Here is a 26,154-nt window from a genome sequence, read left to right as displayed (position 1 = left end):
TTTTTTCAGACACATACCCACGGATATAAGTTATTTGTTTTGAAGATTTATAAAAACAGTACCAAACAATAAAAAAGTTTTTAAGCAATAAAATTTGCTGTTAGCAACAGATTCTATTTTTCTAGACGGTAAATAAGTAGGTATGCAGTTAGAAACATCTGAGATTTTAGTACACATTTATCGAAGTTAATTAAATTTAACCCCGCGGAAAGATCAATTTTCTAGGCCTGCTGGGATAAATTCGACCGCACGACCGTCCACACGCCGGGCCGGGTGTTGAATGTTTTTCTACACGCCTTCTTCACTTACGTCATTATGAGTCCGACTTTATTTTTGGGTACTGTGGCGTCTTAATAATCACTTATGTAACTAACGTCAGTATAAATTTTAGTTCAAAACCAACGAACCGAAAATCTTGGGGGGAACAACTTTTTGCATCACAAAAAATATTTATATACGTCCCACTATGCACTTTCCAACGAGAAGCTCAGGCTACATGAAACGTGTCTGTTCGGCTGGAAATTCTAAAACTATTTTATTTTAGATTTTTGTATTTGAAATATACTTTTTAAAAAACTTTACAATTTTTTAAACAATAATATTTTAATTTCAAACATAAAAAAAATATATTTTTACTCCAAGCGTCGAAAAATTATAGAAGATGCGAAATCATGAAAACACATCCTTTTTATTTAGGGAGAAAATCTTAACGTCATTTTTATCTCGTTTATACAAGAAAAAAATATGAAAGAAAAATTGTAATAATTTCCAGAGAATGAAAACATAATTTTCTAAAAAAATTCTTACTTAATTCTCGCGTAACAGTCAATTAAAAAATAATATGTTTGAAATAACCTCACGAGTCAGTGAGATCACGTGTTGTTGTTCCCGATCCCAGTTCAAGACATTTTTTATTAGGACCAACTCGAATCTAAGCTTTTAGTCTTTACACAACGCGTAACAAAAATACAGTTTAACAGCTGTGAAGTGATTTTATATTAGTAAGGCTATTAGATTGGAAAAGATATGTGCTTTTCTCCATAACAAAAAAAATCTGGAAAAAAGTCAAAACTTTAGCGAAACCGGGAAGTAAAGCTAGTGACAACACATTCCTGTAGTCTTACTTAGAAGGCTTGTTTTTACAATATATGTTTTTATTATTATAATAAATGTATGGACCAAAAATGTATTATTAAAAAAAAGTTGTTGTGTTTTTCAATACAATCGTGATTCCCCATGGGAATGTCTGAGTGATGTCTGGAGAAAGACCCTCTTTTAGAATCGAAAGGTTGCTTGCAATGGCTTTAGCCGTGTTGGTTGACCAAATCTGATTAGTCTGGTACTTTCTCGCCTTAATCTTCTCCTTCCCCTCCACACCATCATAGATGCCATAGACTCACTGGCTCCGGACGGTTAAATATTTGATACTAATATTTTGAATGTTAAGATATCCGGAACAGGATTCAGCGCTTTCACTGCTGCGCCTTGGAGCATTTAATAAGTCCGCTATATTCTAGAGATCCACCTGTAAAGGTAAATTTTAATGAAAGTCGACCAGCGAAGTTTGACATTTAGTTCAGATTGTTCTTCTGCCGGAAGTTCCTGAACAGCTGCCAAAACACGTGCTCCCATTGGCCGAAAGCTCCCATATGAATATTGTTATCCGGGTTGAATTTGCCTGTAGTGGCTTCCCTATCTCGGATAGGGCTATTTCATTCGAGTTTTTAACCTCACTTTTTTGGCGGCAAAAAAAAACGAACACACAAAAAAATAAATTATCTCGTAATACAGAAACTTTTTCAAAATACGTGTAACTTCTTGGGTTTATTTTGTAAAAATTAATTACAATATATTTTTCTTTGTTTTTCGCACAAATTTCTTCACTGCCCAGATCCAGTGAGACTGGCATCCCTAATCAAAGGAACGTTGTGAGGATGAAGGAAATGTATGTCTTTGGAATGTACCTGACTATTCAGATATGTTCATTAAACACGACTAAAGCGTTTTTTGTTATTTGTTTTTGGGGTGTTATGCCGTGTTGCGCTAACTCCTTCTTTAGCCAACGTTTCGGACAGCATTGCAGTGTCTATCATCAGGGCAGATGTGTTATTTAAAGTGATAAATAACACATCTGCCCTGATGATGGACACTGCAATGCTCTCCGAAACGTTGGCTAAAGAAAGAGTTAGCGCAACACGGCATAACACCCAAAAAACAAATAACAAAAATACTTTTGGCCGTGAAAATCTTAAATCATATACGACTAAAGCGATTTTAAGCATCATCTATCACTGAGCCGATACTGAGAGTATCTATCTACCAGTGGCGTGCTGTCCATAAAGACTGAAAAGCTGTGCCTACCCTAAAAAAACGAATCACAAGGAACAATTAAAACATACTTGAAAAAAAAAGATCAATTCCTAAGAAAAAGCATAGCAATCAGCAGAAGATGATTATTTATAATAATGGAGATATTTAATGATCATTTTTAAATATTGAATATAATATTTTTTATTCATACCCGAACTTAAAAAACTATACACAGCCTACCTTTGGACATATATATGTAGAGCAGCGCACGCCACCGTTACCACTCAAGTTCGTAAATATTTTTTTTAAGTTTTGAAAAGTAACCGTAGATATTCGACAACTATAAGAAGTTGTAGGACGAATATAATTAGGTATATGACAAGTATAAGTAGGTATAAGACAAGTATAAGTAGGTATAAGACAAGTATAAATAGGCATACGACAAGTATCAGTAGGTGTATGACAAGTAAAAGTAGGTATACGACAAGTATAATTAGGTAAGCGACAAGTATAAGTAGGTATATTATAACAAGTATAAGTAGGTATATTACGAGAAGTATAAGTAAGTATATGACAAGTATAAGAAGATATATTTCAATAGCTTAATTGCTTAATGCCTACGTCATTGTTAAACTAAAATACAAAATTATATCAGTTTTACAATGCCTTCCAAATGCGATGCAATACTGTACTTACATATAGCACTTTTTAAATATAATATTTCTGGAGGAAACTGTGTTAATAACACGCCAGTCCCAGTAGTAACTACCTACTCCCGGGAGACTTGTTGTGGTAGTTTACATGCGGAAACCAACGAACAGGTGACAACGCATTACCTCGCGTTACCGAAATAATGTTCAAAACGCTTTGCAGAGTTAAAGCTTGCATTCGTTAAAAGAATAATATTTATCGTATTAGGTACTGTGTGTGTTCATGTATACTAATTATATTTTTTAAATTTCTCTTTACCTTTTTTTCCTTAAATTTATAGATCGCGGACACCTTATTCATCCTAGTGACACTTACCATTTCAATTCATCTGCTCCACATGTTCAAATCATCAAAATTTCTCCTTTATGGGCGTTTTACACAATTCTGTTTTCAAACCGAACCCCATATGGAAACTGTATCTAGACCAGAGGTAGCTCTAGGGGTCAAAAAGTGAAGGTCTTTTGAAAAAAAAATATGTGCCACTAATATTTATTTGATATTGTAAAATGCACTGATATTTTCCATTTTCATTTATAGTTAGCTCATGGATTCGAGAGTAAAATTACATATTATAGTAAATTGTTTCACGTAACATGCGTGCGGTATGCAAAACGCTTAACGAACCATATCTTTCAAACACATAATATTCATAGTGCTCTCGCCTTCACGGCAATGACCGAAACTGTCTCCAACATGCTAGAGCGTTTTTACTGGGCAAAATAATGTCATCTCGTTTGTTGTATGGCACACAAAGAGACAAAAGATATCATTGTGGGACATTTCACAAATTGACCAAGCCAATCATAGGTGCATGGGAAAGAAAGCTTCGATTTGAGGCGTTAGATGTCAGTGCTAGCCTCAATCTACCATTTCGCGGTAAATTTTCAAATATATTAGAATGAGACCAGTTATTTGTTGTATTAATTTAAATAATATTATGATTTATTGTCGCCTTACAGTTTTTTGGAGGTCATTAACTCGAGAAGGCCTCCACTGATAGGGACCTATATGAAAAATCATTGCTTTACCTACTCAATCGTCATTTTCAAACTCACAATTTTATACGGATAGTTCCCATTAGAGAAGAATCAATTAATTGTGGGAAGGTTGTAAAACGTCAAAAAATCCTTTAACATAACTAAACTATAGATCATAATATCTGTCATTTACCCTTGCTGTTGCTGTGAATAAATTATTAACAATACGTGCAAATAATTATAAGCAATAATTAATCGCCTGAAATATTAATACAAATTGAAAATATATCCCGAGTAAAAATAAATAAATGCCGCGTACGGGTATTGAACCCGTGCCTTCTGATTTCAATTCAATTATTTGTTATCCTTTATGCTATGCAAAAAACATTGCATTATAAACATTAGTTTATCATTAAAAAATAATAAAACGTGCAAAATTCGCAATGTGGAACAATAATACTGCTTCACAATCAGTAATAAACACATTTTACAATATTTTTTTATCAACATTTTAAATATATAACAAAATATACATATTAAATATAAAACAAAATTTCCACATACGTAATATAGCAACATAAAATAATGACTGACGACTGATAACCAATAAAGTCCACCACGGTTAACTGTTTGAAAATCAGTACCAAAAGAGAATATGTCCTTTATTTCATCCCGATTCCATGTTGAAACTAGATGAAAAAAAGCATCGTACATATAAAACGCCATTTAGTCTTCATGGATCTCCTCATTCATTTAAACCGAGCTCATACACCAGGGATCTAGTTTCTACTATTTTCCATTCTTAATAATAAAATTAATTATTACTTTCATTCTCATCATCAGATTCATGCCCACTGCCATACATCAGAGTTGGTGTAAAAATTTAACTGTTGCTTGAATACACTCAAACTCATCCCATTGCGAGCGGTAAAAAAACTAAAACGCTCTGGGTCAATTTTGTATAATTATGAGTATAAAGCAAATGTATGAACGCTTTGATAGCAGGTAAAACAATGTTAAATTCAAAGTAGGAACTTACGCATTTTTCACTAGTTTATACTAACCGCATAACCGCAATCATCACGGACTCAAGTGGTGAAATCAACGAAATATGACTAGAAAAACTGTTATGAAGGCAGTGACGGAATGAAAGTAGATTTTCTTAGTCATTCTGGTAATATTATTATCAATAGATCACGATAAAATTTGTCAGACGTATTGATTTGTTCACGATAAGATCAGATACGTCGCCAAAATTGGTAGGTCAATTTATGGCCTCCAGACGACATCATACTTTAAAAACAATAAAACTGTGGTATTCAGTTTCCAATCATTTCAGATGACCGCTCATTTTCGACTGATAAGATCTGGCTGACGATTAATTCTGTCGTCTTTCAAAAACTAGAAGTTGTCTCGATTTTATCAGTGTATCATTCATTTCATAAAAATCACATTGTTCATGTAAGATAGGAAGCGATACAAGCTATAAAGCAGATAGCGGGGAAATAATATGTTCGGTTATTTATGGTTAGTTTAATTTTATGTGACATCAACATTAAATTAGGTAGGAACCAAATTACATTTTATTTGTATATTTAGAGAGAAAATACTTTTTTTGTAATGTTTGTGATACAATTGATATTTGCTATTTACTGATACATAAGAATCTCTTATCTCCTGAAATTAACACATACATCGCATTTCTTAAATTATTTGAAATTCAAGAGAATTACGTAGTCAAAGTCAATCACACTAATAACTACTATTATCCCCTTCCTAAACGCGAGTAATTCTCAATTAGGGAGGTACTAATTAACAATTTTACATATATATTATATATATATATATATTTTTTTTTTATAAATTATTTTTTATTTTTAATAATATGGTACATAATTCATTTTACATCTTGGGTCTTTTTACTACTCTTCCATTGAAAGCATTTACTTGTGTATGGAAGGGGAGTGTACATAAAGGTTGTTGTTAGTTAGTACTTAAAATAATTCATTGTACATAAATGTATGTTTGCTGTAGTATTTTTTTTGATAGTAGTGAAGGATAATATATTAATATAATAAATTTTTAAAAAAAGAAAGGAAGTTATGGAAAACTAAGGATATTTGTGAGATTAATTAAGTGACAGAATTTTTTGTTTTTTCAGAATATTTTTAAAGTGTCTCTTGACAGAGAGCAGTATTCGGGTTTTATCATCAATGCTTCTGATTTCTTTTGGTAGACGATTGAAAAAAGTTCTTCCCTGGTAAGTATAATGATGTTGTGCAAAAGACGTATTTAGTTTTGGGCATAGAAAAACATGTCTAAGTCGCGTTCTGTTTTCATTTAAAAATTGATATTTATCTTTTTCTTTTATAATTTGGATTAATGAGTTTTTAATATATAGGTCTTTAAATGTAGTATTTACTCTTATTAAGAAAAATATTTGGTGCACAAAAATATTTTGAAAATATAACAAATTATGTACATATTTTATCAATAAAAAATAATTATACAAATTTAAAAAAAAAATTGTTTCCTCTTTTTGTAAATTTTTGTGATAAGCGCTAAAATGAGCTCCAAAAAATAACTATGATGACTTATGAAAATAATTATGAAGTCATACCTTTAAAATTTGTACATTCGATAGTAATTTTATTGGCAGGCAAAAATAAAATAAATATCAACAAATGTTGTAGGCTAGTATACAAAAGTCTATTAAATTAGTCGGGTGCATTCACATGCACAAAAAAAAGCGATTAATATAATATCTGACTTCCTTGTTTTTAAAATGGCATTTATTTTGCAAACAAAACCTTCCCCCCCCCCTAGAACACCTCTCCTACTGTTTGCCACCATCCGTCCCTTATGTCTCTATAATTTTCAATTCTTAATAACATATCAACCCCTAGTAATAAATATCCCGTTTGTGGTAAAGCTCCTGAAATTAGTTAGTGTTTAGTTACTGGGGTGAGAATTTCTGATTTATTACGGACAATTATAACTTCACACTCTGGGAGTGAAATGAAACGTTATTAAAAAAGTATCCTTAAGGAAACTAGCGTTATTACAACAAATTAGATATTTAACCGGATGAACATAAAAGGGCAACTACCAAAAAGGTTGATTACCGAATTAAATAATTGTAGACTTGAACATTTTTCGAAATGCTTCCTTTTACGATAAATCTGTATAAACCTTCCTAAGTTATAATATGAGGTCCTTAGGAGGAGTTTTTTACTAGAATTTTATTTGATTAATTTGTGTTATTTTACAATGTATGCATATTAAATAATATATAGTATAGTATATATACTTGCGGCATGTTAAAATGTGGAGATACTCTCTGTATCGCCATGTTTTAAGACCACCATTCGGATTTGAAACGTTGCTTGAAATGGCTTTAGCCGTGTTTGGCGACCAGATCTGAACAGCCAGGTTACCTATCTCCTTCACCTCTCCACTACCTTGGGGACACTCCGAAGGTTGGGAGCAGTTGGGACTCTTGTGCGGTTTCACATTAAAAAAAATTAAAAACGTTAAATCATAATAATGAACATACACCTTCTCATACAAAGCAAAGTGATGAAAAATTGCTTTGATTTATTAAAAAGCATTCGTTTTGAGCATTGCCAATAAGTAGGTAGGTACCTACCTAAAACATGAATTTAAAAAATTACTTACGATATCTATAAAATTTATAACGGAAAATTCTTAATTATTATAACTCCGTAACTCCTATCCATTTGCTTTATCGGTAAAGAAATTTGTGAATACATATTATGAACTGTTAAACAACACGGGTAAAATTAAATTAATTTCGATTCTTACGAGTACCGAGAGTCCGGAATTATTACTTAAATTCCTAGATGAAATTTTGGTAGGTAACATTCTTTATAGTTCAAACTCAGAAACATGCTCGAAGATACCTAATATTTTTAATTTTGCAAGCTTTTTAAAATTGAGATTGGTAGACATATTACTTCAAAGGTGTGCCTCAGGAGGAAACGTAATTTCCTATGAATAAAATAGAACCTGGTCTAGCCTATTATTAGAGGCTCTAATACTTTCATCGCTACCAGACACCGCCAAAGTGATCGGATTTGATAAGGGTACAAATAATACCGAATCAAAGGGTCCAACCCGCGCTCCTTTTGTTCTAGCCAAGATAATATAAAATTGGAGGCCAATTTTGAATTGGGTTTAAGTATTTGATCTCGTCCTTACTTTCTAATCAACTTGAATGCGTTTAAAAGGATTAAATGCCGGATTTTCTTCATTAACTCCTGTAAAAAATAACACCGAGTTTTTTTTGGTGTAGGGTTTTTAGACGAAATGACTCGGTGGTCGAAATGACGATGCCATTACTTTTGATATTCAATTTCGTCAAATAGCTACTTATTTCTCAATGATAGTAATTTTAAAACCCCAGAATATCCTTTCGGTAAATTATAAATGTTATTAGATTCCATTGCGAATAGCGAATAGGCACACGTTGATTGAATTTTTTTCTTCGTGATCCTCGATATTGCGTGTCTTAACGTAACCGGATAACTCAGGACAAGTGACACATCAACACACTTTTGAAAAGTGATTTAAAGTCATGAGAACTGATAAAAAATATCGGTTTGGTTTAGGTAAAGGCTTGTTTTTTTCACTTCGCCGTTTATTATTTGCGCCCAAATTGAGAGCTACACATTTTAATTTTCTATCAATATGTAATATAGTAACGAAATCCTCACTCGGATCTCCCGTACTGAGTATTGTTAATTCTGACTCTTGACATGTCCCGACTCAAATATCTGATTCACTCGATCGTGCCATGTCTTCCTCGGACGTCCCCGACTTCTGCTACCATTCGCACATGCGTCATATATTCTTCTTACACTGCTTCTTTTACTCATTCGCTCTACATGCCCAAACAATCTATGCGTCCCTTTCTTAATCTTAGTCAGTACGCATACATCAGCCTTGCACTCTTTGCTGATATTCATATTTCTCACACGATCATACATGGTTTTACCACACATACGCCTCAGGAATCTCATTTCATCAGCATTCAGTCTACTTTCATCCTTTCTCTGCCAGTTCCATGTTCACTTACATATTATTAAAATCTATTAGTATGGATAATTTAAAGTAATTATAAATATATTACATGTTGTGTTTGTTTTCGTACAGTTTAATGGTTTCGATTTCGGTCTGTATTTGGTGTCAATATATTATCTATTTATGGTCCCCCTATGCTTTGTATTCAACTTTATTATTTTTGATTTAACTGTTATAATATTGTTGTGAGTTTTGAATGAGAGTGGGATTTGGTTGTAGAGTTTAGTACCATAGTATAGGAAGCTTTATATATATAACTACAGCGTAGAAAACGTATAAAATAATCTAAAGCGAGGTTAATTCGTAAGTAATTCTATCCATGTGAAATTCTGTCAGTGTAATATTATTGGTACGCCTGTGTAATTTATCTTTTTTCCATAAATTTGGAAAGAAACTAGTAAGTTTATTTATTAAGTTATTTATTAAGAGAAAAAATAAGACTTTCATTCAATGCACAATTATTCTTACCTGAACCTGTAAACTACACGCCGCCTGCCTTTGATCTTAGATCAATGTACCCATATATCTGCCTAATACACGTGAAAAAAAGTGAATATTTGGATAATCATTTGAAGAGATAAATGGTTCTTATTTTGACACATACTACACCATACCATGAGAATATTATTTTCTCCGTGAACCATTAGTTCAAAACTGTTCCAAGTATGTGTGCGTTCTTTGAAATATAAACAAGTACTAAAGCATAAACAAATAAAAACAAAGCAGGTTTAATAGACAAACAAACAGGATTATTTAAGGTTTCTTAAACAAAACATTGAGACGTTATTGTTTAAGTTTAAGTACCTGCCTAAGTAGGTGCGATAGAGTTTCTTAATAAATACAGGTAGGTACCTGACCTGACCCACCAAACACAGGCACTTGTCTTTCTTGAGAAGATGAGAATCAAATTCCGGAAATGACACCTCATGTTTTAAAGAAAAAAAATTGTTTGCAGGTTTCAATAAAAAATAGCGTGGAAATAAGTCAGATTGTTAAATAACAACATTAATCTTATCAGAAAAATAGTATATGATTTAAAAGTTTGCAGTCCTGACTAATTAATTAATGATTTTCTGGCAACTATTAATTAGATAGGTACATTTTATGTGCTGTCCTTGGAAAGATTTCTCTTGGAGATAAGGATCCAAAGGATCTAAGTTGGCAAGTTTGTCGGTATGCGGAATGAATCGTTATTTTCTTAAAATCGGAGTTATTGTGGGAATCACAATATGCCAAGCTCACCTAGCTGTATAATATTAATATTCAAATGAGAAGCGAGTTTACTTTTTGCTTGACACATCACGATCAATAATTTTCAGAATACGCCTTGCGACAATGTATAAAAAGATAAAGTATACCAGTATAAAGTTTTGATTATTGGTGTAAACTGAAAACTAATAACTTTTTATGGTGTCTTTTATCTTACAATAATAGAGCTGTGTGTTTTATTTATTGACTGCACTTAAATATTTGCCAATCATCGATGATTAATTCATGTTTGCACTAATCACAGGGATCAATAAGTCGTTACTAAGTATTCCGGAGAGTGCGAAAACACAGACAATTCACGCATTGTTATCTGACGCAATGATGAATTAAATTCTCAACATGGGATATGGCTGTCAAAGCTACCGCCATATTACGATTGTTGGTTAAGGTAAAATGGTGTGACTAGAGACAATCTGGATTGTAAACTCCAAAGTTACGAGAGTGGATTCCCGACTATGCCACGGTGCCAATGATGCTAGTCTCTCGGAACAACTTCCATTGGTATACCGGTAGAACATGGATAGCATTAACCCAACGCGAGATTGCAATATATTTGTTAAGATAGGAGAATCTGTCAAATGGACCACCCGTTTCTGCACAATGATTTTTTATTCAATGGTTTTGTAGGTTTTTGGGGGCTCCAGACCAGAGGTGGCTGCCAAATTCAACCGTGAGGCTCACTTGCGATTCGTTCTATAGGTTTAATAATTGTGTACTATTTAGATTTTAAAAAGTTCACTATGGCAGCATCATATGACAATATTAATAACTAAAAAAAATAATTTAATTACTGGATAAAATTTACATCTCCTTATCAAATAACTTCAAACCCTTTTAAAAACATGTATCTTGTACAAAAACCTTATCGTATTATGAATTTTAACAGAGGTTTGTCCCTTTTGTGAGGTACTTACCGCATAATCCTGTAACAAATAAAGTTAAGTCCATGAAAGAAAAAGAAAATTATGAAAATATTGGTTGATAATGTTGCGATTAACTTAATGATTAACACATTTGCTCGTAATAGCTTTTGTGTTTTATTTATTTATTTATATATTATACGCCCATGTGGGCTTTTACAAACACGTGATATAATGTAGATCAAAAGTAAAATTTGGATTTAAAAATATATACAACGTATGCAAGAATAGTATTATGCTTACCTTAACTATTAATATTACTGAGGTATGTTATTATAGCCTTTTTGTAACTATATTCCGTGCAGCACTCCAACTGCATTAAATCTAGATACAAGTGAGTATCTAAATTACTCATTATTGTTGCAATTAAAAATAATTTTAAATCGATTAGTTCTACTTGGTATGTTGAAGGTTATTAGACACAGTAAATCAGCGTAGCCATAATTTCATTAATAATTTTAAAAAAATGTTGATTATTGTGGGTGACATTTTTTTACAACCCAGTACGAATGAATAGACAATTTTTATTTAATTTAATAGAATAATAACATACAGATCATTTCTGGAAAACCTTAAAGTAGGTATTTATTACTATTGATTGATTGATTGATTACTTCACACCTACCCATTACACATCCGATAGTAAAAATGGCATGAATGCATCATTTTTTAAAAGATTTTTGACTGTGTCTCTATTCCCTCCAGTTTACTGTCGGTTCCAAGCCAGGCGCCGACAAAGTCGGTAGAATTCGTCAGTCAATTAATCACTAACGAGATGGTAATTAAAAGAGCTCTCTCACTGCCAACCGACTTATCAGACTCGTGACTTTGATGACTCTGGCGCAGTGTTACCTGTTGCTTGTTGACTTCTTACCTGCTTGAATCCCCTTCCCTTTCCTCTCTTACTCTATCTACTCTATCTCAACAGGGTCTCGTATGAATTCTCTTCGCTCACACAAAAACCACAAGACATTCACAATACGCATACATAAAACTGAACTAGGACTGTAACTACTACTAACAATAATAACAATTTGCAAGCTTTTTAACATCACCTAATGTCACAAATATTTCCGGTCAACATTCAATCTAAAATAGATCCTGCTGTTTTGAACGTATTTCAAAATAAAATACTGTTTTTGAAAGCAGATATTATAACAGATTTTAGTAGGTAGGTATTACAAATAAATAGTGACTATTTATGACCTTAGGCAAGTATGGATAAAGTCAAGATAAAGTAAACTATAGTTAGGTACCATTTTAGACGAAACTTAAACTTACTTTGACGGCCGGCATAGTCCAGTGGTAACGCATTGGACTGCCATTCCGAAGGTCGCGGGTTCGAACCCGGCGTGCGCAAATAAATTTTATTTGATTAATTTGTGTTATTTCACAATTAATTAATAAAAATAATATATAGTATATTTGCGGCACGTTCCAGAGTGGAAGATACTACCAGTATTGCCCTGGTGTAAGACCACCATTCAGAATTGAAACGTTGCTCCAAATGGCTTTAGCCGTGTTTACTGACTAGATCTGAATAGCCAGGTACTTCCCCACTTACCTTCAGCCTCACAACATCCCCCAATTTGGGATGCCAAGTCTCACTGGCTCCAGACGGGAGCAGTTGGGACTCTTGTGAGGTATTCACTATAAAAAAATAAAATAAAATAAAAATATTAGTCAAATGCAAAATTTTGTTCATGGAATGATTTAATTTTTTTCGGGAGTTATTACAAGCTTTTAATTTCAAATACAAAGCGTGGTGTTTTCTCTTTCTAACGGTTTAAATCATGTATCTCACCGTAATATAACTTGAGATAGCATAACTTTAGCGATCCCACTTAAGGATGGTAGAAATATGCTCACCCACGTAAAATTAATATATTATTTTAGTAAGTTTAATTTATATTGTTAAAGTAATTTTCCCTGTATTAAAAAGATGCTGCTATAGTGAACTTATTTAATTTCGTAACCATTTTTTCAACTATCCACTAAAACGTTTATAGCCGCTTATTATTCAGAAATCCTAATCCCTCCGCACATAATGTATTTTGGGTTCTCCAGCAACTCTCTCAGGACATCGCCTTGCACCACAGTGGGAGGGATGGATTCATACGTTCGTCATCCCTGGACACACTGATCCACCGATTGCTTCCCACCCCTCATACCTTTATCCTTCCCAGAACTTTCTCCCATTCCTTTCCTAAAAAAAACCACCAAACAACATCTCCAAAGATGACATATGGGAATTATTTTCCTCAGGGTCTCCTTTGTGAAGCTATAAAAAAAATATTTTTATTACATTTTGTAGTTTTTTGTTGGTAACATGATATTGATTGTTAAAAAAAAAAATCGCAGTTTTCGTATTGATTACCTTTAGGAAAATAAGCAATCACTGTCGATATTTTATAAGTAGAGATGACAAGAAATTTCTACAACTCTTATGATAAGAATTGAATTTGAGGACAGTAAATTTTATCCCATGGCACTGCAAAACGATATAAAATACTGTAAATCAAGAAATCCTTACGAAAAAAGGTAATTTATAAGCCGATTATCTTGTTAATATTATTTATTTGCATTTTCAGTGCGAAATAATTGACTTATTTAATAGGGTTATTAAAAATGCACGAAACTATATATTTTATTGATATTTTAATCACTTTTGTGCATAAATTCATCGATAAAAATTAAGTATCTTTAGGAATTTTATTGCATTTCTGCAGTCAATCATACATACAAGGTGTCCTGGAACAAATTGCACCAACTATGGTGATGATTCTACATCACAGTACATCAAGTAAAAAATAAAAATGAATATTTTTTCAAAATTACAACGTTTTAAGGTTAAATAGTCGAATTGTTCAAAACCAAAAACAACGAAATCTTCAAATAAGTTTTTGGTATTTTTACTTCTACCATAATGTAGAATCATCTTCTGAAAATAGTTCACCTGGACACCCTGTATCTGACAATTAAATAACTATTTGGGTTTTTTTAATACATTTATGCGCTTAGCTTTTTCCCACGATATTTATTATTTTATATTAAAAACAAACTAACAAAATAAAATAACATTTCGAAGAATTTTAATTAGAAATATCTGCACTTCAACAAATTCAACAACAAATTTTATTGTTGTCACCTAATTTGAATAATATGTAATACTTCCATAAATTTAGAAACATGTAAAAAATACGTGTATAATAAGAATGAGAAATTAGCGAAGTGTAAATTAAAATGTGAAAACGTACCTATGTTTACATTGGACTTTATGAAGTTGATCTATTTTGTGTTTGAAACAAAATAAAATAAATCCTCATTAGTAGCCTTCTATCCCATCATTAGTCACATTCAGTTGAAGATGACTGCTGTATCCTTTCGCCAATAAAGTAGGCAATTGATATAATTGAAGAACGAGAATAAATAACATAAAGATACATTGAGAAATCACCATTAGAAGCATAATTATTTATAATTATGCTTCTAATGGTGATTATAACTATTTTATTTATATATGTACGTAAACTTTTCAATGTCACATAGTTAATGTAATAACACTAATAACAATGTATGTAAAAGCCCAATGGGCGTTTAAATAAATAAATAAATAATGCAAATGATGAAAACATCAAATATTTGGTTACATACTTAGATGAATTAAAAGAGATGATAGGTTACTGATGAAACGCGCGTAGTTTCACTGAACTAGGTCCAGTGGACATATTTGAGATTGACTGCGTTTAGTATCTCACACAAGTTCGTTGGTCAGACAAGCTGTCACCGGCTGCCACGTACACGTCGTTCTAGGCTATGTTTGTGAAAAAAATGCCTTCCTGTGCTTTTGAGAGGTGCATAAATCATACTGAAGCAAAAACAAATTGAATTTCTCCCCATTCGTATGTGCTGAAAAATCACTTATTATTTCAATAAATACAATTACAGGCATGGATTTTTGTTTCGTGCTCCCCACTGCATACGGAAACGATGGGAGTTCATAATAATATTGCTTATTCACGCGTACACACGTATTCTGTGAATGGTTATCCCTTTCTAATGCGTTCCGTTTAATGCTAGGCTGTTATTATTATATGTAGATATTTCATCTACTCACGCAACGTTATTGCCAATTTTTTTCTTATGCGTTTCGTTATCTCGCTTTTCGTTATGAACGTGCTATATTTTTTGTTCGATTAGTATGAACATAAGGCATTTAGTAAGTCCTTGCATTTATGTCAATGGTTGCATAGTACCATTTTAATTCAAGTGGAGTGTGAGATTATTCATCTAGAAAAATTTCATTGAAAAATATAGTTTTATTGATTATGTCCGTGGAATTGTAACCAAGACGCCTGGGTGAGAGGCATTACCAACTCACTGCACGGAGAAAAATGAGTATGGCCAATTTATTAAGAATCTCTTCAAATTGTTCGTAATCCGGTTAAAAATGGGATTACAGGCTGAATTGATAGGTAAGCTTTAGCAAAATACAAGGGTTTTATCACGATATCGGAACACGTGCTCATGAAAATCATAAATTCGTCTTTATATATTATCAACATAAATGCAGGTGCATGAACATGTGTTCTGATGTATCAAAAATTTACTAAAAGTTTATCGGGAAACGTCCAGCAATCCCGTTTTTAACCGGATTACCACTAAAATGAAGATATTTTTAAGAAACTAGCAAAACTCATTTTTTTCCGTGTGACCATTACATCGGTTACATATATGAAATTTATTATTATTCTTATAACAATAATAAATGTTGATTCTTAGTATTAAGCTCTCGATCAATCAAAAGATAAATAATATAACAATGATATCGAAGAAGAATACTTGAATTGACATGATCCGTGTTCACACAGTAGGCGTCTCCTAACAACGATGTTTGATTCCGAATACAATACACAAACAATAAATAATAGAAGCCTTAATGATTCGGGAGGCTGGGAAACATATTATATTCTTCTTTATTCAAGTTAATCAAATCATTTTCACGGGGTTTCGCTATTATGAGATATCAAAATTTTAATCCAATTTAGTTTGACCTACTAATAAAGACGGAGGGCGGGTCTTAGAAAAAGTTCGTTTGATGCCTTTAATAGCCCGATCTCATTAGAATTTTTGTAGGAAGTTCATTAATTTATAGTTATTAAGTTCAGGTGTCATGGAAACGATCCAATGTAGAGAATAATCTACTAATTTTATGATTTTTAATTCAATATGTAAAGTCAGTGATTAATAGTGTTGTATGGTGTCTTTTTCCTATGGAGAAAAAATTTAAATATGTTTTAGTTGTCGTATTTATTCAGTTTTTCTTGGGTTCCTACCACTGACAGCAATTTTTATTTATTATTTGATAGAATAATTCATGGATGAACAATCGATTGACCACATAGATCAAATAATTTTGTGTGTAATTTTGTTCTAGAAACTTATGTTTTGGACCGTCAGCAAGTAAATCAACAAGTATCTAATCGGAATTTTACGTAATCGGGAATACGTAGCGCAAAAGAAATGCACGAATAAATACCTATAGAGGACCTTGGGAAACTTTTATACTACACTACCCCAAATGTACACAGAGAAAAATAAGTATAGCTGATTTATTAAAATCCTGCTAAAAAGGGATTACAGGCCATTTCCTAATATTTTCTTAGTACATTCACAATAATCGGAACATATATTCATGCACCTGCGTTTGTCCTGATAACATGCAATGACGAAATGCGATAATATTAGAACTTTTGTGAAGATGCCGCGAAAACACATTCATTTTTTACTGAGAGTTTATTAGAAAACCTGTCAATTAATTCGTTAAAGGCCTTCAATCCCGTTCTTAAGCTTTTAGGAATAATTTGAACAGATTCGTAATAAATTAGCAATATTTTATATCAGTAAGTTTTCTCCGTGTATTACGCAATTTTCCCAACATGCCTTCCTTTGATAACCTTTATGTAACTCTGAACAGTGGCCAGTGACTAGTTTAGGCAAAATAACTCATATCCATTCAAACAGGGCCAGCAGATATAGTACACAACTGCGCAAATCGCAAGTGTGCCCAAGTGTTCAATTTGGCACTCACCTCACGTTTGAAGCCTCAAAGTACTTTAGAAAAAACCCTAAACTATATAGAAACGTGCTTTCCGTTTACCGCTTGCAATATTTAGAGCGTTTGGTCAGGATGCTGTCTTTTTTCTACCGGTATTCCAATGGAAGATACTCCGAGGAACTAACGTCAACACGCTAACATTTGTACCCAGTTGAGTTCAACAAATTACCGCCCTCTACATGTTTCCTCCTTTTTACAACAGGGAGTCACTTCAAGACCCTTGTTCACATATTCCTCTCCTCAAAAGACCCTCCATACAGTATCCCCAAAGATGACAGGCTCTGAGGGGAAAAAACACATATTTGACAAACGGGGTAACCAAAAACTGGCATGATCCTATAATCTGAAAAAGAAACATGAAACCTATTGCGGTTGGAACGTTCTATTATCCTGTCAAATTCATCACCTCCGTTTCCTCCTTCTCTACAAAACCCTCAAAAACCAAAAGCAATCCCAATGATTTCAATTTCCCCACACGTTTCCTCATTATTTCTAACGCACTTTGATGGATTGATCACATTTCGAGGCGTGTGCAAGACGATATTAACCCAAGCCGCCATAGAACCAATACTAATGATAGTTTGTTTAAAAATTACCGGCCACTAATTCGATGTGTAATATAATGGCCTTCGGCTAATTTGTCGGTAGTTAATTATAAATTTTAAAATTAGTTAATATCGGTATTGCTCAGAGATTATGAAATATCACCGTTAAAATAAAGAATTCGATAAGCTTCCTGCTTTGCGGGATCGTTTCCGTCCATTGCGTTTCGGAGCTTTCGTTACACCGGTAATTGCTCAGTTTCAAAAGTTTCTATTTTTCACATATGTTTTTTAATGGTATAATGTCACAGACCATTCCAATTATTCTTATTCCATTTATTTTGTTCTGGAGGGAGTCATGGTTTTGCAAAAAAAAAAACTTTTTTTATAAGACAAGTTTTTTTATGCATAGCACAAAGAATAAAAAAATATTATAAGCAATAGTTAGTCGCCCGAAATGGCGTATTGGAAATAAGCCGACGTAGCTCAGTGGTCCAGAGCACCTGACCAGACATCAGAAGGTGCGGGTTCGATTCCCGTCGGCGGATATTTTCAATTCAAATGGATATTTCGGGTGACTTATTATTGCTTGTAATAATTTATATTAATTAAATTTAATTTCGCTGTCGAAAACCCAAAATCGAAAATGAATATAAGTGCATTTACAAGTACGTTACCCGCCTCACTAGACGATGTACAGCAATGTATAGACGATATATGACGGTAGCTATAATCGTTAGTGTTTTAATAAAACTTTTTAATATAATATTTTAAAAAAATTAAAAGTTGAAAAATTACGTAAAAAGTACTCAAATGAAAATGTCCATAAAATTGATATTTTAAGATCTAATATATATGTATATATTTTTTTGAATATCTTAATTTACTATTTTTATTTCAAAGTAACTAACCTAACCTATTTAACCATTTTCTGATTCATTACTTTTCATGACTTTATATCAATTTTGATTTGAAAACGATCTAAAACCGCGTATTCCGAAAGGGGTTCCAACTGGCTACAACATCATTATGTCATAGAAACCACCACAGGCTGGTATGTCAGCGTAGTCTGACGCGCGTTCCACCATTGCCGCCGTGAGTGGTTTTGGAAGCAAATCGAACATGGCACATTTTAATCGCTATAGAAAATGTATTCGTCAACATAAAAATATCAAAAAACACTGTAAATATCACATTAGTTTCCGGGCACCATGTGCAAGTAAAAAAAATGACATTATTATGTTTTCTCTTTTAAAAATTAAATGAACCTTCAATCGAGATAAAGCTACGTATAGTGACATCTAGCGAGCTAACACCAAAGCTTACTTGGACGAATGGTTCTTATCTAGCGCGGAAAAGGTCACAGCTTTGCGGTTCAATCAACAGGTGATGCTATGGCTAAACCTAAACAACTCCGGATAAAGATCATCAAAATAATTATTATCTTGGTTTTACAAGAAGAATAAAAGTATGCCGATAGGTAAAAAAACCTCCAGACTTCCCCACTGAACGCGTATTCGAAGAATTCAAAGTTCCTACATTTAAACCCTTATTTATGAAAAATTCAATTATTCAAATTATAAAAGAAAAAGATAAATACTCATTCATAGCTGAAAATCTAATCAGACTTAAATATATCTTTGCATGCCCTAAACTACATACTTATTGCCCAGCACCATGCCCACCAAGGAAAACATTTCTTGAATAAATTACCAGAAGAAAGTATTATCGAAATCGAAAGGAAGTATTAATGATAAAAAAACAAATATTGAACTATTTAAAAAAATATTTTAGGGAAATCGTTAAAAAAAAACTGATTCCCCTAGTTTAACTTGAAATCTCACAAATTATCCCACTATACTTTATTTATCCTCCATAATATATATTTTTTCTTCCTTCCAAATACAACAATTTGTACAGATTTTAATTTCATAATTTTTTTTTACTTTGTAACCTAGTTTTATTATTTTTTCGCAAATGTACACTCCTCTTGCATCCGCAAGTAAATGCTTTTAATGGAAGTGTAGTATAAATTAAAACAGCATGATTTCTAAACATTGTATATTTATTGTAAAAAATAAAATAATAAAAAAATTTAAAAAAAAAACGGTGTACTGTTTTTATCAATGCTTATAACAACCGTTTCAAGAGTATGTTCCATTTCTATGTGATCAGAGATATAATTCCATCTTCTTTGTAAAAAAAACCACATCATAATAATTATTTTAAAAAACCAAAGAGGAGGTTGTAAAAAATTAAAATCTAAGAATTTTAGCATATTTTCTTTATTTCCGCAAAAGTGACACAATTTGGCCTATCAAAATGTTAGGTATATTCCAAGAATTACAATTTCAATTTAAACCCACAAGTCCGTTTCCATTAATGAGTTTATGCAACTAATAATGTGTTACGATTACGTCGTTAGCGCAGCTCGGTGTAAAATTAACGAATTAATTACTTCTTAAATGATAATCAGCGCATTTTTAACTGCGACTTTTATAATCGGAAAAGGCATTGTTATCTGATCCTAGAATATCACGTTTCTAAATATGTAGCCCATCCAATCAATAACCGTTAAGTTATTTTTTGTTCAGGATTATAGAAGGAATGGAAAACTAATTGTAGTCGATACATTTATGAGAGCGATGTCTATCGCTAGCTTCCTAGTCTCATTTGGTTTAAAACCACAACTCAGTGCTAAATTGGCTTTAGCCGTATTTAGCGATGACATACAAACCTTCCTCTTTCCGTTTCCTTGGCAAGTCTGATTAAATTTGGCTTCCGTGAAACTGAACGTCTTGTATAGGGCTATCAGATGCTTGTATAAATACGCCTAAAAATTGAATTTGGGAGCCACCTCTAGGCCTCGTAATACTCGATAGACCTACTAGATTCTGTGCAAATGAGGGCGGTTTGTCTTATTCACAATCCGTTGTTATCAGATCGATTGTCTAATGCACCGAAGCAACATGGGCATGTTGAGTCTTGTTCTATAGGTATTTTAATGGAACCTGCTCTACGGAGCTAGCAGCAATGGTTCGAGGTGCACCGGTGCACCCGGCGGATACGATCGGAACATCCGTTCACAGTCGATGTTGCATTAATGAGAACGGGTCGTTTCTTCGAATCAATTTTGAACGAGCTACCGGCATCTGTTTTTCCTCCTACGTGTAATCCGGACCAAGACCAGCATCAAGGAATTTCCACCTACCAAAATCACTATTTTGATTGATCTTTGTAACGAATTAGTGTACATTGTGAATACCAAAAAATATGCTTTAAATAAATTGAAGGTTTTCCTATCGTTTCGCTTGAGTAGAATACAAATAAAAAAATTAATTACTCAACAAAAAATTAATAAACTACTAAACTTTTTTTTTCGATGGATATGTACGAACGCGTAAAGGAAACAACTTTATAAAAATACAGTATAACAGCTAAGATTATCTGTGACAGTTTCACTAAAAAATAAATAAAAACCAGTTTTGTGCTTTAAATCGAATGTTTCTAGACTCCGTTTGTCAAGCGATTTTAATGCCTATTTCCTACAATATAAGGTATACCAAGAATGTACACATTTTTGGCTTGTAGCTTCCTCTTAATCCGCCTCACAGCGCTGCCCAACCGAGTGGCATCATAGTTACCCTTCCTTTACACTGTACACATAGGGGCGCTCTCGTGAGGTCTCATATAAAAAAAGAGCCCTAGAACCTCTCCAACGGGCGTTTTACAAGATGCTTTTTTTCATCCAGTTTTCATAGGTCTCCTTTTCGTATGGATTCGGGGTGAAAAAGATCGCGTTCCATTTTATTGAATTATTTATTATCCAAACATATATAGATAGACACAGATACATTTTTCGTAACATATATTTTTTTAGTATTAACCGTCTCACTAGGCTGAACCTGTTCCGAGGTTGCAGAAATGTAAGAAAGGAAATAAATAAACAGAAATTAAAGAAATAAATCAATTAAATGAACGGCAATAAAAGATGAAAGAAGCGTAGCAAAAAAAATTAAATAAAAAGAAATGAGAAAAAAATAGATAAAATTCATTAACAGTGTTTTGGTACCGATTTTGGTTCAGTTTAAGATGAGGGACATTATTTGAGTCTTGTGAAAATGGGGCGTGTTTTTTTTTCGATTTAATTTTTTTAAACATTTTATTATACTAAAACACGTGTTTATTACTGATTCTGAACTTGTATACGGAAAACAGTAAGTACGGATGATTTATCAAAATATTGTTAAAAATGTGACTGCATGCACATTTCCTAATGAAATATTCAGATCTTTCAGAATCATTCAGAATATATCTGAATACGTTTTCACGGCCTTGTCCTCATAAATACGAGTATGATAGTTTGTAAGATAATAAATATGCCCATTTTTTAATAAATTGATATTATATCAATAAGTTTTCTCCAAGGGGGAGTGGACTCCTCCCCCCCAATCACTGGTGGGGCCCTCAGGGAAACAAAGGGGACAGAAGTTATGAGGCCCTCTTCCCTTGGGGGGGCCTTCGAGGAATCAAGGGGTAGTGGACTCTTCGGTCGTGGGGCCTCCAGAGAACGAATGGGGATCGGAGAGGAGAGATGAGACATGGGAAGACGCATTGTGGAACCAGAAGACATATATCCAATGATAATAAGGAATTAAAGGGATGATGTAACAGCAAGGGCAACAAAGGTAAATGCGTCTGGTTTCCACCCCGTGAATTCAATTATTTTACTAGCTAAAGTCCTTCATCATTGCAAACAATCAATATCATCCACGTATAATTATAGAATTAGGATATTTTCAAATATTGTTAAGTTATTCGTTAAGTGAGTTTTTCTTTTTAAAAAAATATTGTTACAATTTTTAATCAGCAGGAAAATATTTAGAAATTCGTTCAATCATTTCAATGGTGGTTACGATGAACGCAACTGACGTGGAACGATAGTTACTTGTTAACTGTTGCATAATCAACATGTCAGTAATTGAGAATAAGTAATTATTGCATTCCCATCGAATAATATAACAACATGTTCCATTGGGGATTAATTCCCAAAGCGATTGAAATTAATTTTCCCATTTCAAACTGCAACACAAATTAATGTTTACATCGACGTTTGATCGCTCTCTGATGTCCAATGACTATATTCCGTAGAGATATAGATTTCTAACATGGAAATAACTTCTTATAATTTGTCAATAAAATTTATTTATGTACTGTATCACAAAATTAACTAAAATGTTTAAAAAGTACAGTGTAGAGATAAAAACCCTCTAAGCCCAATGTGGGTTACAAAGAATTCGTAGAATTCGTCGTTTGTATTATATGAAGCAACAAAATATGTTCCATTATTGTAGAAAGCAATCACTTTGTGGTTTGACATATTTAATAAAATAAAATACTTTTTTGTTTTAAAACCACGATATTTATTAATTTAAGAACCGACCGGTTTCGCTTTACTTAAGCATCATCAGGGTACAAATTAATACTAAACAAGAAGTACATAATGTGTGTATATATATAACAAAATATAGAGGGAGACAACATGATACAAATATAAGCAACACAAAGACGGTCATAAAATACATTAACATAAGTGCACAAGTAATGGAAAAACCGCTAGATAATTATGTAGACTAATGGGTTATATCAATAAATCGGGAGAAACAAAGCATCAACTGGCATGGTGGTAAGGAGGTAAGGAGAACTGGGATTTTTTTATGGGTTTATTGGAAACAGACCTAATATTGGACTACTTGATATGTCTAATTGATTATTAAGTATCTGACTTTTGGTTTTTACAGCTTTTTTAATTTCTAGTGCCTCTAGGTTGTTTAGTCTGTTACCATGCCCGTTTTTATGTAAGATGTTAGCACCGGTGCTATGACAGAATGTATGATCTTTATCGATCAAATGATTTGCGAATTCGGAAAACCCGTTATTATTGAGGCAACGAAGATGCTCCTTTATCCTAATATTAACATTACGTGATGTCTTACCGATATAGAAAGCCGAACAATTATTGCAATTTAATTTATAAATCCCCGAATGACTTAATTTATCGTCCTTATCTTTAGAATTAATTAGAAATTTACCTATATTGTTATTAGTATAAAAGGCCGGTTTGACTTCAGAAGGAAGATTTTTTACACTTAAGGTAGAAAAGTGATTAATAAATAAAATTCGCCGCCATTGATAATTAATATTATTATCATTGATTTGAGGACAAGGACTAGCAAAGAGGAAGCGATTAATGGCTATTTGTTTTAGCTTTTTATTTAAGATTAAATCTATAAAATTTGATTCATAGCCATTATTTACTGCTATGTTTTTAATTAGTTTTAGTTCACTATCAAAATTACTATCGGACATTGGAATTGTGACTAAACGATGGACCATTGAATGGAATGCGGAGTGCTTATGTGAAATAGGGTGATTGGAGGTGCTGTGTATGACAACGTCAGTATAGGAGGGTTTACGAAAAATGTTAAAATTAATTCTGTTATTAACGATCGATAAGGTAAGGTCTAAAAAATTTAAGGTTGAATTTATGCCTATTTCTAATGTGAATTTAATCTTATTATGAAAAGAGTTTATAAGTATGAGGAAGGAATCCAGTTGACGCTTAGTCCCTGTCCATATACACAAAACATCATCAACGTATCTTTTCCAGTACAAGACATTTTTAATAAGATGTGAGGTACTAGATAAAATTTTATTTTCTAAGTTATCCATGAATATATCAGCAATCAGAGGACTGGTAGGGCTCCCCATAGCTAGGCCGTCACGTTGCTGATATATAACATTATTAAATTGAAAATAATTTTGATTCAGGCATATATTAAACAAGGAAGTTAAATCTTTTATAAAATCTATAGAGAGATCGGAACTATTTAATAAATCAGAAATTAAACATTTACTCTCTTCTATGGGAACATTGGGGAACAAATTTACAACGTCAAAAGAAATTAGTGTAGAATTACTAGGGAGAATCATATCTTTCAATTCTTCTACTAATGAAAAAGAGTTTTTAAGGGTATGTTTAGGTGAAAAAACATTGGTATTTTGAAACACATTAGTAATAACGGATGATATTTTAAAATTTGGGGCGTTACAACATGAAACTACTGGCCTGACGGGGCAATTATTCTTGTGTATTTTAAGGAACCCATATAATTTAGGAGTTTTGGGATTTTTAGTTAAAAATTTAACTTTGTGATATGATTCATCTTTGAATATTTTAGTTTTACATGCTTGAAGTGTTTGTTTCACATTTTCTTGGAACTTATTGGTTGGGTCTTTCGCAAGTATTGCGAAATTGTCACTGTCAATGAAGTCCGCCACTTTAGAATTATATTCATTTCGAGGGAGTATGATCACTGTATTCCCCTTGTCCGCTTTCGTGAGGATCAAATCTTCATCTGTTAGTTTGGCACGAATATTCTTCACTATAGTCAACTCAGGATTTGGGTTAGGTTTAAATTTAGGTATTATTTTTTGTAAAGTTTCAGCACTTTTGTAACAGAATTTTTTCGGTTTACCACATAGAGCTGTGTCTATATCCACTGCTACCTCTTCTATTGCCGCATTAAAATTATTATTCGAGTATTTAAGGTTATATTTTAATCCCTTTGCCAATAGGGATATCTCCTCAGGAAGAAAATGTACAGAAGACAGGTTCTGTACACGGTCAAAAAATGTATGGACCGACTCCGGGTTACTAATATTAATATCTGGATTATTTATACGGCACAAGTTCTTGAGTTTTTTATTTACTGTATTAAGTTTATTAAAAGATTTAACTGACACTAGGTATCTCACTTTGTCGTCAAATAAGTCCCATTCGACTGGGTGCAACTCATACACTAGTTCAGTATGTAATAGTTTTAAATTAAGTTTGATATTATTACGTCGTTTGTATTCACATTTTAGATCCTCTTTCAACCACGCCAATTTAGCTTTATTCATGGAAGATTGAGGAATTAATGATTGATTTTTGGCGCTTTTGAACTGCGCATTTAAATAGTTAGGAAACACTTTCATTTTTATGCACTGTTTGAAAAAGTATATATTAATACACATCACTTTATACTTGATTGAAAAGTTTTTATACATTTTTGCTTTTTCAGCCGTACTCGCCAATTTAATATTATTGTAGAAAGCAATCACTTTGTGGTTTGACATATTTAATAAAATAAAATACTTTT

The sequence above is a fragment of the Hesperophylax consimilis genome, chromosome 5 (assembly GCF_061612785.1).
Source record: "Hesperophylax consimilis isolate HC1 chromosome 5, BYU_Hcon_1.0, whole genome shotgun sequence".
NCBI lineage: Eukaryota > Metazoa > Arthropoda > Insecta > Trichoptera > Limnephilidae > Hesperophylax > Hesperophylax consimilis.
Note: the sequence above shows the minus strand (reverse complement) of the source record.